Below are 14,850 nucleotides of genomic sequence, written 5' to 3' on the forward strand. Positions count from 1 at the left end.
GTATCACAGGGTTGATATCCTTAGGAGATCCATCATTATCTTTTGAATTTTATATATAATTCTGCAGGTTTGGCTATCTGTTTTTCAAGTCTGTAGTAAATTAGAAAAAAGATAATAAATGCTGCCTCTAAGTTTATCATTATCAGCATAAAGATACAGGAAAATATGGGGAAATTATTTTTAAAAACTCAAATGCACATATGAGTCATTTGGATTGAGTCAAGCAGTCCCCCCAACAACTCAGTTTTCCCTGATTGGAGCCCCTAGATGTCATAGTATTGACATCTGCTAGATAGCTAAGATCATCAGTGACTGAGTGACTTTCACTTTATGATTATGCAGTGGAGGTGATAAATAGAAGATTCAAGGGATTAGATCTGGCAAGCAGAGTGCCTGAGGAACTATGGACAGAGATTCGTACATTGTATAGGAGGCAGTCACCAAAACCATCTCAAAGAAAAAGAAATGCAAGAAGTCGAAGTGGTTATCTGAGGAGGCTTTACAATAGTTGAGGAGACAAGAGGAGTGAAAGGCAAGAGAGAAAGGGAAAGATATACCCAACTGAATGCAGAGTTCCAGAGAATTGCAAGGAGAGATAAGAAGGCCTTCTCAAGTGAACAAAGTAAGAAACAGGTAAACAATAGAAGGGGAAAGACTAGAGATCTCTTCAAGAAAATTGGAGATACCAAGGGAACACATGCAAGGATGGGCACGATAAAAAAACAGAAACAGTAAGGACCTAACAGAAGCAGAAAGTATTAAGAAGAGGTGGCAAGAAAATGAAGAACTATACAAAAAAGGTCTTAACGACCTGGATAACCACGATGCTGTGGTCACTCACCTAGAGCCAGATATCCTGGAGTCTGAAGTCAAGTGGGCCTTAGGAAGCATTACTACGAATGAAGCTAGTGGAGGTGATGGAATTCCAATTGAGCTATTTAAAATACTGTTGATGCTGTTAAAGTGCTGCACTGAATATGTCAGCAAATTTGGAAAACTTGCAGTGGCCACAGGACTGGAAAAGGTCAGTTTTCATCCAATCCCTAAAAAGGGCAATGCCAAAGAATATTCAAACTACCATACAATTGTACTCATTCCATATGTTAGTAAAGTTATGCTCAAAGTCCTTCAAGCTAGGCTTCAACAGTACATGAATTGAGAACTTCCAGAACCAGAGATCAAATTGACAACATTCGTTGGATCATAGAGAAAGCAAGGGAGATGCAGAAAAACAACTGCTTCATTGACTACTGTGAAGCCTTTGGCTGTGTGGATCACAACAAACTGTGGAAAATTCTTAAAGAGATGGGAATACCAGAACACCTTACTCGTATTCTAAGAAATCTGAATGAGGGGCAAGAAGCAACATTTAGAACCGGACATGGAACAACCGATTGGTTCAAAATTGGGAAAGGAGTAGGTCAAGACTTTATATTGTCACCCTGCTTGTTTAACTTATATGCAGAGCACATCACACCAAATGCCAGACTGGATGAATTCCAAGCTGGAATCAAGACTGCTAGAAGAAATATCAACAACCTCAGATATGCAGATGACACCACTCTAATAGCAGAAAGTGAAAAGGAACTAAAGTGCCTCTTGATGAGGGTGAAAGAGGAGAGTGAAAAAGCTGGCTTAAAACTCAACATTCAAAAAACTAAGATCATGGCATCTGGTTCCATCACTTCATGGCAAATAAAAGGGGAAAAAGTAGAAGTAGTGACAGATTTTATTTTCTAGGGCTCCAAAATCACCGAAGTCAGTGACTGCAGTCATGAAATTAAAAGACATTTGCTCCTTGGAAGTGAAGTGAAGTGAAAGTAGCTCAGTCGTGACCAACTGGACTATACAGTCCACGGAACTCTCCAGGCCAGAATACTGGAGTGAGTAGCCTTTCCCTTCTCCAAGGGATCTTCCCAACCCAGAGATTGAACCCAGGTCTCCCACATTGCAGGCAGATTCTTTACCAGCTGAGTCAAAAGGGAAGCCCAAGAATACTGAAATGGGTAGCCTATCCCTTCTCCAGCAGATCTTCCTGACTGAGGGATGGAACTGGGGTCTCCTGCATTGCAAGTGTATTCTTTGCCAACTGATCTATGAGGGAAGCCTGCTTCTTGGAAGGAAAGCTATGACTAACCTAGTTATTGTTATTGTTCAGTCACTAAGTTGTGTCCTATTCTCTGTGACTCCATGGACTGCGGCACCCAGGTTCCTCTGTCCTTCACTATCGCCCAGAGTTTGCTCAAACTCATGGCCTTTGAGTCAGTGATGCCATCCAATCATCTCATCCTCTGTCATCCTCTTCTCCTGCCTTCAATCTTTCCCAGCATCAGGGTCTTTTCCAATGAGTCAGCTCTTCGCATCAGGTGGCCAAAGTATTGGAGCTTCAGCTTCAGTCCTGCCAATGAATATTCAGGACTGATTTTCTTTGGGATTGACTGGTTTGATCTTCTTACAGTCCAAGGGACTCTCAAGAGTGTTCTCCAGCACCACAACTGGAAAGCATCAGTTCTTTGGGGCTCAACCTTCTTTATGGTCCAACTCTCACATCTGAACATGACTACTGGAAAATCCATAGCTTTGACTATACGAACCTTTGTTGGCAATGTGATGTCTCTGCTTTTTAATACGCTGTGAAGATTTGTCATAGCTAGAGAGCACATTAAAAAGCAGAGACATCACGTTGCCAACAAATGTCCAGGAGACAGTGCAGGACAGAGGGGCCTGGGGTGTTGCAATTCATGGGGTTACAAAGAGTTTAACAAAACAGAAAGTGGATCAGGAGAAACCAGGACCAGTCTACCCCTCAAAGGAAAAATATTATTTTCAACTTAACCCTTCACTTAGACTGAACAAATTGGTGGTGTGTATGTGTATTACTGTGTGTGTGTGTGTGTGTGCTCAGTTGCATCTCTTTGTGACCTGCATGGACCTGCAGGCTCCTCTGTCAATGGAATTTTCCAGGCAAGAATACTGGGGTGAATTGCCATTTCCTACTCCAGGGGATCATCCAGACCTAGGGGTCCAACCTGTGTCTCTTGTGTCTCCTGCATTGGCAGGCAGATTCTTTACCACCATGCTACCTGGGAAGACCCTGTAAATGTTGAGATAAGGCAATTCTTTTCAGAAAACAGACACACAAAAAACTTTGGTGGAGTATTTTCAGAATGAGTTAAAAATTCAAAGATATGATATGTTTAAAATTTAATATATATGGTATTAAATTTTTTCCTTTAAAGCACATTTCATTTTAAAGCACTAATTAGACTAAAAAATCATTAACTACTTTTCAACCCCAAGATGGTATGATTCTATCTTGTTCAGTTCTGCAAAATCATTGTGGGATAAACTGTGGCAGGCACTGTTAATCTGCAGTTAATAGACTATGAAATTGAAGATTTAATCAATTGCATAACTTACCCCAAACCACATAGCTAGTTAGTAGTGAAGCCAGATAAGAAGTTAGCTTGATCTTAATCTTAATTAATTATTATATATGTCTCAACCATGTTTCAAGACAGGAAATCATCAGCGATCCCATTGCATAGCTTGAAATCTCATTCTAGGGATATGTTGACAAAGGAGCATGCTGAATAAACAAGACTTATTCCCTATATGGTATAATAGTTGCTGATCTGCCAGTAAAGTTTTTTCTCTATCCTATCTGGACATTCCACAATCATAATTTGTGAATGATTTCACTGTTAACTTCTACTTACAGTGCTTCTTTTAAATAACTACTGTTTCCAGAAGACTTATAAAGAGGGATTTATGAATTACCAAATGTAAAGCTTATCAGCTATTTTGGGGGCGACATGGAGATTTTTTCTCCTTGGGATGTGACATAAGTACAAACAAAATGTGTATTTTGTTTCTCACAGAATTTTAAAGAGGAGCGACTTTAAATTGATCCTTCAGCTCCTAATCCATCAACTAGAGTTTATTAGTGTTGTTATACATAAGACTCTGTGGACATAGAAATATATATATATATATATATAACACTTATATGACACTTATCCATAACAAAATTAAATTAAAACTTGAAAGTTTTCATGAAAATGTAAATACAGCTCCTTTGCTCAATATGACAAAGTGCCCTATGGAATTAAAAGTTATATAATGTATGCGTTTCTCAAAATGCTTACCATGTGGTCCACTGTGAAGCCAGGGAGACCTATTTACTAGATGATTTCTTTTCTTTAATACATTTTTCCAAATTATAAGTGGTGCATATCATAATTATTATTAACTGTAGACTCTACTCACAAAAGACCAACCAGAAAAATCTGTTAACTAAGCAAAGCTAATTGTACTAAACCTACTACAGTAAGGAAGATGCAACCTTGACCACAGGACCCAGGGATCAAACCCATGTCTCTTATGACTCCTGCTTTGGCATGTGGATTCTTTACCAGTAACAATTCCTGAGAAGCCCAAGGAATTTACTAGGATTGAGCAAAGTTCATGATATAAAGGTTTAGTGAAACAAAGATTGTAAAGTGTCTTGATAAGTGAACTGCTGTTTAATAAGCAAACTCTTTACCCAGGTAAGCAATCTATTGCTCTAACTGGGGAACAATTTGCCAAGAAAAGTAAGCTATGTTTTTGGATACATTCAGGAATTTTATGAAGCAACAAAGTCATGACTTGGTTTTATAGCACTAGAAAAGAAAGAAAGAAAAGAAAGAAGTTGCTCAGTCGTGTCCGACTCTTTGTGACACCATGGACTGTAGCCTGCCAGGCTCCTTCATCCATGGGATTCTCCAGGCAAGAATAGTGGAGTGGGTTGCCATTTCCTTCTCCAGCAGATCATACCGACCCAGGGATCAAACCCAGGTCTCCCACACTGTTGGCAGACTCTTTACCATGTGAGCCACCAGGGAATCTCCTTATAGCACTATCTTCCTGGCCAAATATTTCCTAGAAAAATGGGAGTAACTCAGAGGCTCTGCCTGGCTTCACTCTCAGGGTTGCTTCTCACTTCCCAGTTCATTTAAATGTTAAGTATGATTTGTAATTATTGTTTATACATAAGAGGATATTTCACCTCATTCTAGGGGTCTCCAATGAAAATCAGTACATTTAATTTAGTGCTGTGACCTAAAAATCAAGAATAAATATTAGCATAGAGATGGAAAACACATTTGTTTGAGGAAAACAAAATTTCCATTTGCAATTTTAAACATTTAGACATATCATCTCTCAAGAAAACCAAAAATTAATGTAATATATTCATTAATACTGATTATTATAGGATATCATGTTTAGTTAACAGCAGAAAAATAGCACAATCAGCCCTTCTGCTGGATGGTGGATTTAATTTGAAAGAAAATGATATGAATCTGTACTTTCTTTTGCTTTTCTCCTCACTGAAGCAAATTGAGATTATTATTTATGCACTTAAATGCAGGTGCTATACTAAAGCTTTGTACACATATCTTATTTGATAGTCACAACAACCTTGCAAAACAGGTAGCATCATTACCATTTTACAGGTAGCAAAAACAGAATCAAAGAGGCTAAGCAGCTTGCCCAATTCATATAGCTCTTGGTAGAAACACAAATTTTGTATATCTGATTTCTATGGCTGTCCTCTTAGGACCAATAAGAGGAGGTTAACATGACTGTCATTGTGAAGTTAGAACCGCAGTAATGGGATCTCCTAGCTTTCTAGAATTCAGATCTACTAATGGCTTTTCTGGGACTCAGTCAGTAAAGAATTTGCCTGCAGTACAGGAGACCTGGGTTTGATCCCTGAGTCAGGAAGATCCTCTGGAGAAGGAAATGACAACTCATTCCAGTATTTTTGCCTGGAAAATCCCATGGACGGAATCTGGCGGGCTACAGTCCACGAGGCTGCAGAGTTGGACACGACTTAGCAACTAAACCACCAGCACCAATATGGATCCATTAAATATAGCTACAAAATGGAATTCTATGTGGCCATTACATGTGATCTATCATTCAGTTCAGTTCAGTTCAGTCACTCAGTCGTGTCCGACTCTTTGTGACCCCATGAATTTCATACCAGGCCTCTCTGTCCATCACCAACTCCCGGAGTCCACCCAAACCCATGTCCATTGAGTCGGTTATGCCATCCAACCGTCTCATCCTCTGTCGTCCCCTTCTCCTTCTGCCCCCAATCCTACCCAGCATTAGGGTCTTTTCCAATCTATCATTAGCCACATGAAAAGTTGTGACATTTATTTACATGAGAAGTTGCTGACTCCATTTATACACTACAACCCCATTTAATAAAAAAACTACATATACACACACACATACAATATACCACATTTTTAGGGTCCTGTGGGATATTGTTGTTTAGTCCCTAAGTCGTGTCCGATTCTCTTGCGACCCCATGAACTGCAGCCCACATATCTGTCCATGGAATTTCACAAGCAAGAATACTGGAGTGAGTTGCCATTTCCTTCTCCAGGGGATTTTCCTGACCCAGGGATCAAACCTGGGTCTCCCGCATTGCAAGCAGATGCTTTACCGTCTGAGCTACTAGGGAAGTGATATAAGTCATTTTAATTTTCTTTTAATGCTTTCTAAATTTTCTGCAATCCTTATAAGTATTGTATTTTATTTAGTGTATTTTTGCCACTCAAAAAATACACTTAAAGTCATTTCCATTTTACAAAATAATTTGATCCAAACTCTTAGCCTAGTCACATCAAAGTAACATAATTATTATTAAATATCCAAAGAGCCAAATAAAGCTTGAGAATTAAATATAGACCAAGGCTCTCCTCTTTAACAGATCACTCCTAGTTCCCGTTAATGTAGCCAGGGGAACCTGACGTCACAGACTCAGCATCTACCACTGCCTACAAATCCCTGACTATTCCAGACCCCCAATTTTGCCTCGAGTCAAGTGTCAATTAACTCTCCCAAGAACATCCTTAACCTGGCCAGGCACTCTGAGCAAAGGAAGAGACTCTGACACTTTCTCAAGGCTCCAACTGAAGTGAGTTGAAAGGAATTTCCTTCCTTTATTTTCTCTTTTACGAGCAGTGAAAATATCAGGCTCTTTTTCAATGGCATTTCCAATCAGATTTGCTGAAACCTATAAATTTCCAGCCAAAGGCAGTGGGTAAAAATGACCATGAGTTCTTTTGACACACTTGAAACGTAGGTGTAACTTGGCCAGGGTTTCAATCACCCATTCTTATTGGGATCATGTCGTTTGGCATCCTCCACTAGAGACCTAATGTCATTCACTTCCCTTGTGCCTTTGTATTGGGGAAATTCAAGTAGCACAGCCCATCCTGCAGCCTACAGGCCTCAGACTGGCTCCCCCACTCTTGACTCTCAGGGAAGCGTTCCTTTTCTGGAGCTATTTCTGGTTCTATAAGTGAGCTAACATAACCAGGGTCTCATGAGAAGCTCAACAATGGAGTTTGTTTAGACCTAAAATTGCTCCACATCTTAGTCAAGAGATAAGAGAGAAAAAGGAGAATCCATAAATAGATGATGAAGAACCAGCTCCTACTTTCTGACTCATGGTACTAGAAATAATCATTGAAACTGGTTTGTGTTGATATGAGGCAGGTATTTTTCACCTTCCAGGCAGTATAACTACTTACTGGGGAAAAAGCAAAATGCAAGCATCCCTAAACACCTTTACAAGCCATTACTAGTAATCAAGGGTGGAATTAGATGTGCGGGGTGCTGGGGTGCCCAGGGAAGATCAGTTCAGTCACTCAGTTGTGTCCGACTCTTTAAGACCCCAGGGACTGCCGCACGCCAGGCTACCCTGTTCATCACCAACTCCTGGAGCTTGCTCAAAATCATGTCCATCAAGTCGGTGACGCCATCCAACCATCTCATCCTCTGTCGTTCTCTTCTCCTCCTGCCTTCAATCTTTCCCAGCATCAGTGTCTTTTCCAATGAGTCAGTTTTTTGCATCAGGTGGCCAAAGTATTGGAGTTTCAGCTTCAGCAACAATGAATATTCCATGAATATTCAGGACTGATTTCCTTTAGGATTGACTGGTTGGATCTCCTTGCAGTCCAAGACTCTCAAGAATCTTCTCCAACACCCTAGTTCAAAAGCATCAATTCTTTGGCTCTCAGTTTTCTTTATAGTCCAACTCTCACATTCATACATGACCGCTGGAAAAACCATAGCTTTGACTACACGGACATTTGTCAGCAAAGTAATGTCTCTGCTTTTTAATATGCTGTCTAATATGCTTTTCTTCCAAGGAGCAAGCATCTTTTAATTTCATGGCTGCAGTCACCATCTGCAGTGATTTTGGAGCCCAAGAAAATAAAGTCTGTCACTGGTTCCATTGTTTCCCCATTTATTTGCCATGAAGTGATAGGACTGGATGTCCTAATCTTTAGTTATTTGAATGTTCAGTTTTAAGCCAACTTCTTCACTCTCATCTTTCACTTTCATTAAGAGGCTATTTAGTTCTTCTTCACTTTATTCTGAGGGAAGATAGAAATATGCTATTTTGGGAAGTGGAGTGTTGCATGATTCTACAGTGCACAGTACCATGAAGGTGGCAATTGATCTGACTTTTTCAACTGAACAATTTATTATGGAAATAGATATCATGTTAAGAAAGGGTAGAACAGTGAATCTTAAATGTTATTTTCAACAGATGTGAGAACGACATTGTGGCTATAATTTTTAAAGAGCTTTCATCTTGGCTTTTTCAGATAAAACAGTAAAATATCTAGGATGTGCTTTAAAATACTTAAGAAAAAGAAAAGTTTTGGCATACCACCCAAGGAAAAAAGTTTACAGAGCATAGTAAGTATATCTCAAGTCTGTTCTTATATATGTACTCACAATTTGGTTGCTTTTTGGTTTCCTTTTATTTCCTAGAAAGAAATAGTACTCATATTTGGACCAATTTCAGGTATGTAAGGACTTCCACATTTTAAGATTTAGCTTCCTTGTGGCTCAGATGGTAAAGAATACACTTGCAATGCAGGAAACCTGGGTTCGATCCCTGGGTTGGGAAGATCGCTCGGAGAAGAAAATGGCAACCCAGTCCAGTATTCTTTCCTGGAGAATCCCATGGACAGAGGAGCCTGGTGGGCTACACAGTCCGTGGGGTTGCAAAGAGTCAGACATGACTGACTAGCACCATTACTGATTTTTTTTTTTTTAATTGTCCTTGTTGTCGTTCCTTTTTCATAGCTTAGCCAGATGGAGTTCTTCCTTCCAGCAATAGTTTGAGTTCTGAACATGGCTGCTTAAGTCCTAAAGTGGGCTGCTGAGGGCCCATAAAGTGTCCTGGTACAAATTTTCACAATGTTTTTCTCCCTACAGCTGAATTCAAGTCCTCAGCAGGGCACAGTTTGTACTGTGTTGCATGATGTGCAACAGTCCTAGTGCTAAACATTTATGTTCCTTTTTTAAAAAATTTGGTCTCTGGCTGCTTTGCTTGGCAATCTAAGTGTCTGGTCAGAAGCCAAATGAGGCTCACTTGCTCCCAACCAGAACATCTCTTGCCCCACCAAAAGAGTTTGGCCAGTTAGGAAGTTTCTCTGCCTTCTGCCCCAGTCACCAGAAAACAGACCAAGCAGCAGTTACTGAAAAGCCCATTATCTATTGTGTCTTTAACCTCTCCTCAGTGTTTTTAATTATGCATCCCTGTGGTACTGCATATTTGTACATCTTGGGGAAGGTGAGGAGGCAAATAAAAACATATCCTATTTCCATTAGCCAAACTGCTTCGATTGCTAATGAAGGTAATAGTAATTGTTTTCATCAAGTAGGTGGAGGATTGGATGTGAATGTCATGTATCTTGGCTACTGTTTCCTCTATTATAAGGCAATTTATAATTTTAAATAAGAACTTATGCTTCCAGAGAGTCTGGCAAGCAAAAAACAGAAAAAAAATTAACTTTCTCTGGGTCATCAGTTGGTGACTGAGTCAGTGAAATATCCCAACAGTCTATACCTCTCCTGTCTAATACAATAGCCACTGAGTGGATGAACTATGGGTGGTCTGAACTGAGATATGCAGTAAATGTATAATGCGCACCAGACTTTGAAGACTTAGTATGAACAAAAAGGATCGTAAAAAATAGAGTTATCTGATTCATTCCATCGAGGACTCATTTAGCGACAAGTTGGGCAGTGGACTAGTCATTAAAAATGGAGCAATGAATAAGACAAGCTCAGACTTGTAGATTGAGCTTAAAGTCTAGTAGCTGTTATTCAAAACTGTCTTCCTTTATTGGTTGGCCTTCAGCATGAATACTCTGAGTATACTTCTGACATTCTCAAAACAGACATCACTGTAGTGCTACTGCAACACCAAAGACAGGGATGCACACTCTATGCATACATCTTCATGCCACCTGACAAGGGAGCCACTTCCCATTGCCTTAGAGCCTCTCTGTTCAATAAAACAGCCATGCGTCCAAGGGGAATGTTTGAAATGTGACTAGTGTAAATTATGATGGGCTGCAAGTGTAAAATACACACTGAATTTCAAAAACAGTATAAAAGAATGAATAAAAATTATCTCTCTTTTTTTTAATAAATTTATTTATTTTAGTTTGGGGCTAATTACTTTACAATATTGTAGTGGTTTTTGCCATACATTGACATGAATCAGCCATGGGTTTACATGTGTTCCCCATCCTGAACCCCCCTCCCACCTCCCTCCCCATCCCATCCCTCTGGGTCATCCCATTGCCCCAGCCCTGAGCATTTGTCTCATGCATCGAACCTGGAATGGTGTTCTGTTTCACATATGATAATATACATATTTCAATGCTATTCTCCCAGAACGTCCCACCCTCACCTTCTCCCTCAGAGTCCATAAGACTGTTCTATGCATCTGTGTCTCTTATTCTGTCTCGCATATAGGGTTATCGTTACCATCTTTCAAATTCCATATATATGCATTAGTATACTGTATTGGTGTTTTTCTTTCTGGCTTACTTCACTCTGTATTATGGGCTCCAGTTTCATCCATCTCAATAGAACCGATTCAAATGTATTTTTTTTTTAATGGCTGAGTAATATTCCATTGTGTATATGTACCACAGCTTCCTTATCCATTCGTCTGCTGATGGACATCTAGGTTGCTTCCATGTCCTGGCTATTGTAAACAGTGCTGCGATGAACATTGGGGTACACGTGTCTCTTTCAATTCTGGTTTCCTCGGTGTGTATGCCCAGCAGTGGGATTCCTGGGTCATATGGCAGTTCTATTCCCAGTTTTTTAAGGAATCTCCACACTGTTCTCCATAGTGGCTGTACTAGTTTGCATTCCCACCAACAGTGTAAGAGGGTTCCCTTTTCTCCACACCCTCTCCAGCATTTATTGCTTGTAGACTTTTGGATAGCAGCCATTCTGACTGGTGTGAAATGGTACCTCATTGTGGTTTTGATTTGCATTTCTCTAATAATGAGTGATGTTGAGCATCTTTTCATGTGTTTGTTAGCCATCTGTATGTCTTCTTTGGAGAAATATCTGTTTAGTTCTTTGGCCCATTTTTTGATTGGGTCGTTTATTTTTCTGGAATTCAGCTGCAGGAGTTGCTTGTATATTTTTGAGATTAATTGTTTGTCTGTTGCTTCGTTTGCTATTATTTTCTCCCATTCTGAAGGCTGTCTTTTCACCTTGCTTATAGTTTCCTTTGTTGTGCAAAAGCTTTTAATTTTAATTAGGTCCCATTTGTTTATTTTTGCTTTTATTTCCAATATTCTGGGAGGTGGGTCATGGAGGATCCTGCTGTGATTTATGTCGGAGAGGGTTTTGCCTATGTTTTCCTCTAGGAGTTTTATAGTTTCTGGTCTTACATTTAGATCTTTAATCCATTTTGAGTTTATTTTTGTGTACAGTGTTAGGAAGTGTTCTAGTTTCATTCTTTTACAAGTGGTTGACCAGTTTTCCCAGCACCACTTGTTAAAGAGATTGTCTTTTCTCCATTGTATATTCTTGCCTCTTTTGTCAAAGATAAGGTGTCCATAGGTGCGTGGGTTTATCTCTGGGCTTTCTATTTTGTTCCATTGATCTATATTTCTATCTTTGTGCCAGTATCATACTGTCTTGATGACTGTGGCTTTGTAGTAGAGCCTGAAGTCAGGCAGGTTGATTCCTCCAGTTCCATTCTTCTTCCTCAAGATTGCTTTGGCTATTCGAGGTTTCTGATATTTCCATACAAATTGTGAGATGATTTGTTCTAGTTCTGTGAAAAATACCATTGGTAGCTTGATAGGGATTGCATTGAATCTATAGATTGCTTTGGGTAGTATACTCATTTTCACTATATTAATTCTTCCAATCCATGAACATGGTATATTTCTCCATCTGTTTGTGTCCTCTTTGATTTCTTTCATCAGTGTTTTATAGTTTTCTATATATAAGTCTTTTGTTTCTTTAGGTAGATATATTCCTAAGTATTTTATTCTTTTTGTTGCAATGGTGAATGGTATTGTTTCCTTAATTTCTCTTTCTGTTTTCTCATTATTGGAATATAGAAATGCAAGGGATTTCTGTGTGTTAATTTTATATCCTGCAACTTTACTATATTCATTGATTTTCTCTAGTAATTTTCTGGTAGAATCTTTAGGGTTTTCTATGTAGAGGATCATGTCATCTGCAAACAGTGAGAGTTTTACTTCTTCTTTTCCTATCTGTATTCCTTTTATTTCCTTTTCCGCTCTGATTGCTGTGGCCAAAACTTCCAAAACTATGTTGAATAGTAGTGGTGAAAGTGGGCATCCTTGCCTTGTTCCTGACTTTAGGGGAAATGCTTTCAATTTTTCACCATTGAGAATAATGTTTGCTGTGGATTTGTCATATATAGCTTTTATTATGTTGAGGTATGTTCCTTCTATTCCTGCTTTCTGGAGGGTTTTTATCATAAATGGATATTGAATTTTGTCAAAGGCTTTTTCTGCATCTATTGAGATAATCATATGGTTTTTATCTTTCAGTTTGTTAATGTCTCACTCATATTTTATATTGAGCATACGGTGAAATGATATTTTGTATACAGTGGATTAAATAAAATGTATTATTAAAATTAATCATATCCATTTCTTGTTAACTTTTTAATGTGATCACAAGAAAAGTTAAGATTACATACTGGCTCCTATATTATTTCTATTGGCCAGCCTTCTCTGTAATGATGCTTTCCACTCCTCCAGGGCAAACAGCCACACCAGATGCTCTCCAGAAACCTGTGGAACAGCTAGTGGAGGAACTGGAACCAAACTAGGATACTAATAAGCTGGCTCAGCTTCTCTTTCTTTTCTTTTTCATTTGAGGATCACTTGTGCCTTGAGTGATTAGTGCATGCGATTCAAATGTGTAGGCAGTATGATGCAGCAGAAAGGCAGTAGCTGTTAATCAGAAAACCTTGTTTCTGCTGCTCTCAGAGTTCTCATTAACTTACTGAAAAATCAAGAGCAAATCATGAGATCTTGAGGTATAAATATAAAAATCTCTTTAGGTATAAATATAAAAACAATCTGTTCTCTCTTATTTTAGATAGAATTGTACTACGTGAGATCAATATATGCATGTGAAGCCACCTGATAAACTGTAAGCCATATTGTCATTATCATCACTTTGAATAAGGATCATAATAAAATACTTTCATAAGCAATCAAGAAAACTTTTGAGATGTGAAATATTGAAATACCCTAATTCTGGGGAAATTCAAATATTAAAACACAAATGTTTAAATAGTAAAATTGGCACCGGAAGAGATGAGTTGAAGGAACAGAGACACCTAGTGGAGAGATGTAGGAGAATGTGGACAGTTTGGTTTTGGAACTCACATCTCTATCCATTGCCTGATGCCAAGAGATCACTTTGATATTACTCGTCTCTCCATTGAACATTTTCTTACACATGCTACTGATTTACAACAGCAGCAGCAAACTCACCCTATGTATTTATGGCCAATCGTTTGAATATTGCTGCAGTAGCAAAAAGGTGGGCAGGGGGTTTCTGATTTCACAGTGGCTAAGTTGAAGCTTGCTGAAACAGAGGGCACTTTGTACAAGTTCTGGCTTTGCAACACTAGGCACCACACCACTTAACCCATAATTGCACACCAGTGAGACACAGAGATGTGATTATTTCTCTAGGTATGTGAGCTGGTCCCAACATTCCTAGTCTCCATCAGACCCTGAAGGTTGGGGCAGACTGATAGCCTCATGCGAAGGGTTGACTCATTGGAAAAGACCCTAATGCTGGGTAGGATTGGGGGCAGGAGGAGAAGGAGACGACAGAGGATGAGATGGTTGGATGGCATCACCGACTCGATGAACATGGGCTTGGGTAGACTCCGGGAGTTGGTGATGGACAGAGAGGCCTGGCGTGCTGCAATTCATGGGGTCGCAGAGAGTCGGACACGACTGAGCGACTGAACTGAACTGATAGCCTCAGAAGTCCTAGTTTGGTTGTGTCTGTTACAGCCTGAGAAGTTTGTCACAGTGTGGCTATAGAACTATTTCACGCTTACTTGACTGCGCCAACAATTTACAAAGTATCCCAATTACTGATTTTTATCAGTAAATATCTCTTCCATTGTGCATGACAAAGAGGTTGACATCATGGGGAAATGTATAGAACTGAAGGAAATGGACTTGGCCCAAAGAACCTTCCATAAGTCATGGCCAAGTAAATAACATTAAATAATATTTTTTAATAAAGCATGTTATAAAATAACATATGATCATTTTTTCTGGAAGAATCTGTACCACTACTTTCCTCTGTAGTGGCTGGTCAGGCAAGCATGGTTAAGTTTGGCTTAGGTTCTGCATTGTGGAGGGACTTGGAAATGTACAAGGAAGTGGAAAAGCTGTAGAGGATATTTAAGACACAGTGAGTAAACTGGTCCCTACGGAA

General features: G+C 39.3%; 1 protein-coding gene and 1 long non-coding RNA gene across 5 annotated transcripts in view; one reads left to right on the forward strand and one right to left on the reverse strand.

The window, feature by feature from the left end:
- LOC145523205 (uncharacterized) overlaps nucleotides 1–14,850 on the forward strand; it is a 184,275-nt gene that overhangs the window by 162,562 nt on the left and 6,863 nt on the right. The window contains exon 16 of the long non-coding RNA XR_014066420.1: nucleotides 8,679–8,772. This is a non-coding gene — a long non-coding RNA (uncharacterized LOC145523205). The remainder of the gene's footprint in view (nucleotides 1–8,678; nucleotides 8,773–14,850) is intronic.
- The window catches only part of PTN (pleiotrophin), a 105,839-nt gene that overhangs the window by 47,573 nt on the left and 43,416 nt on the right, over nucleotides 1–14,850 (reverse strand). The gene's annotated exons all lie outside the window — the stretch shown is intronic.

Source organism: Giraffa tippelskirchi, chromosome 10, assembly GCF_054371585.1.
Source record: "Giraffa tippelskirchi isolate mGirTip1 chromosome 10, T2T-mGirTip1v1.2.pri, whole genome shotgun sequence".
Taxonomy (NCBI): Eukaryota; Metazoa; Chordata; class Mammalia; order Artiodactyla; family Giraffidae; genus Giraffa; species Giraffa tippelskirchi.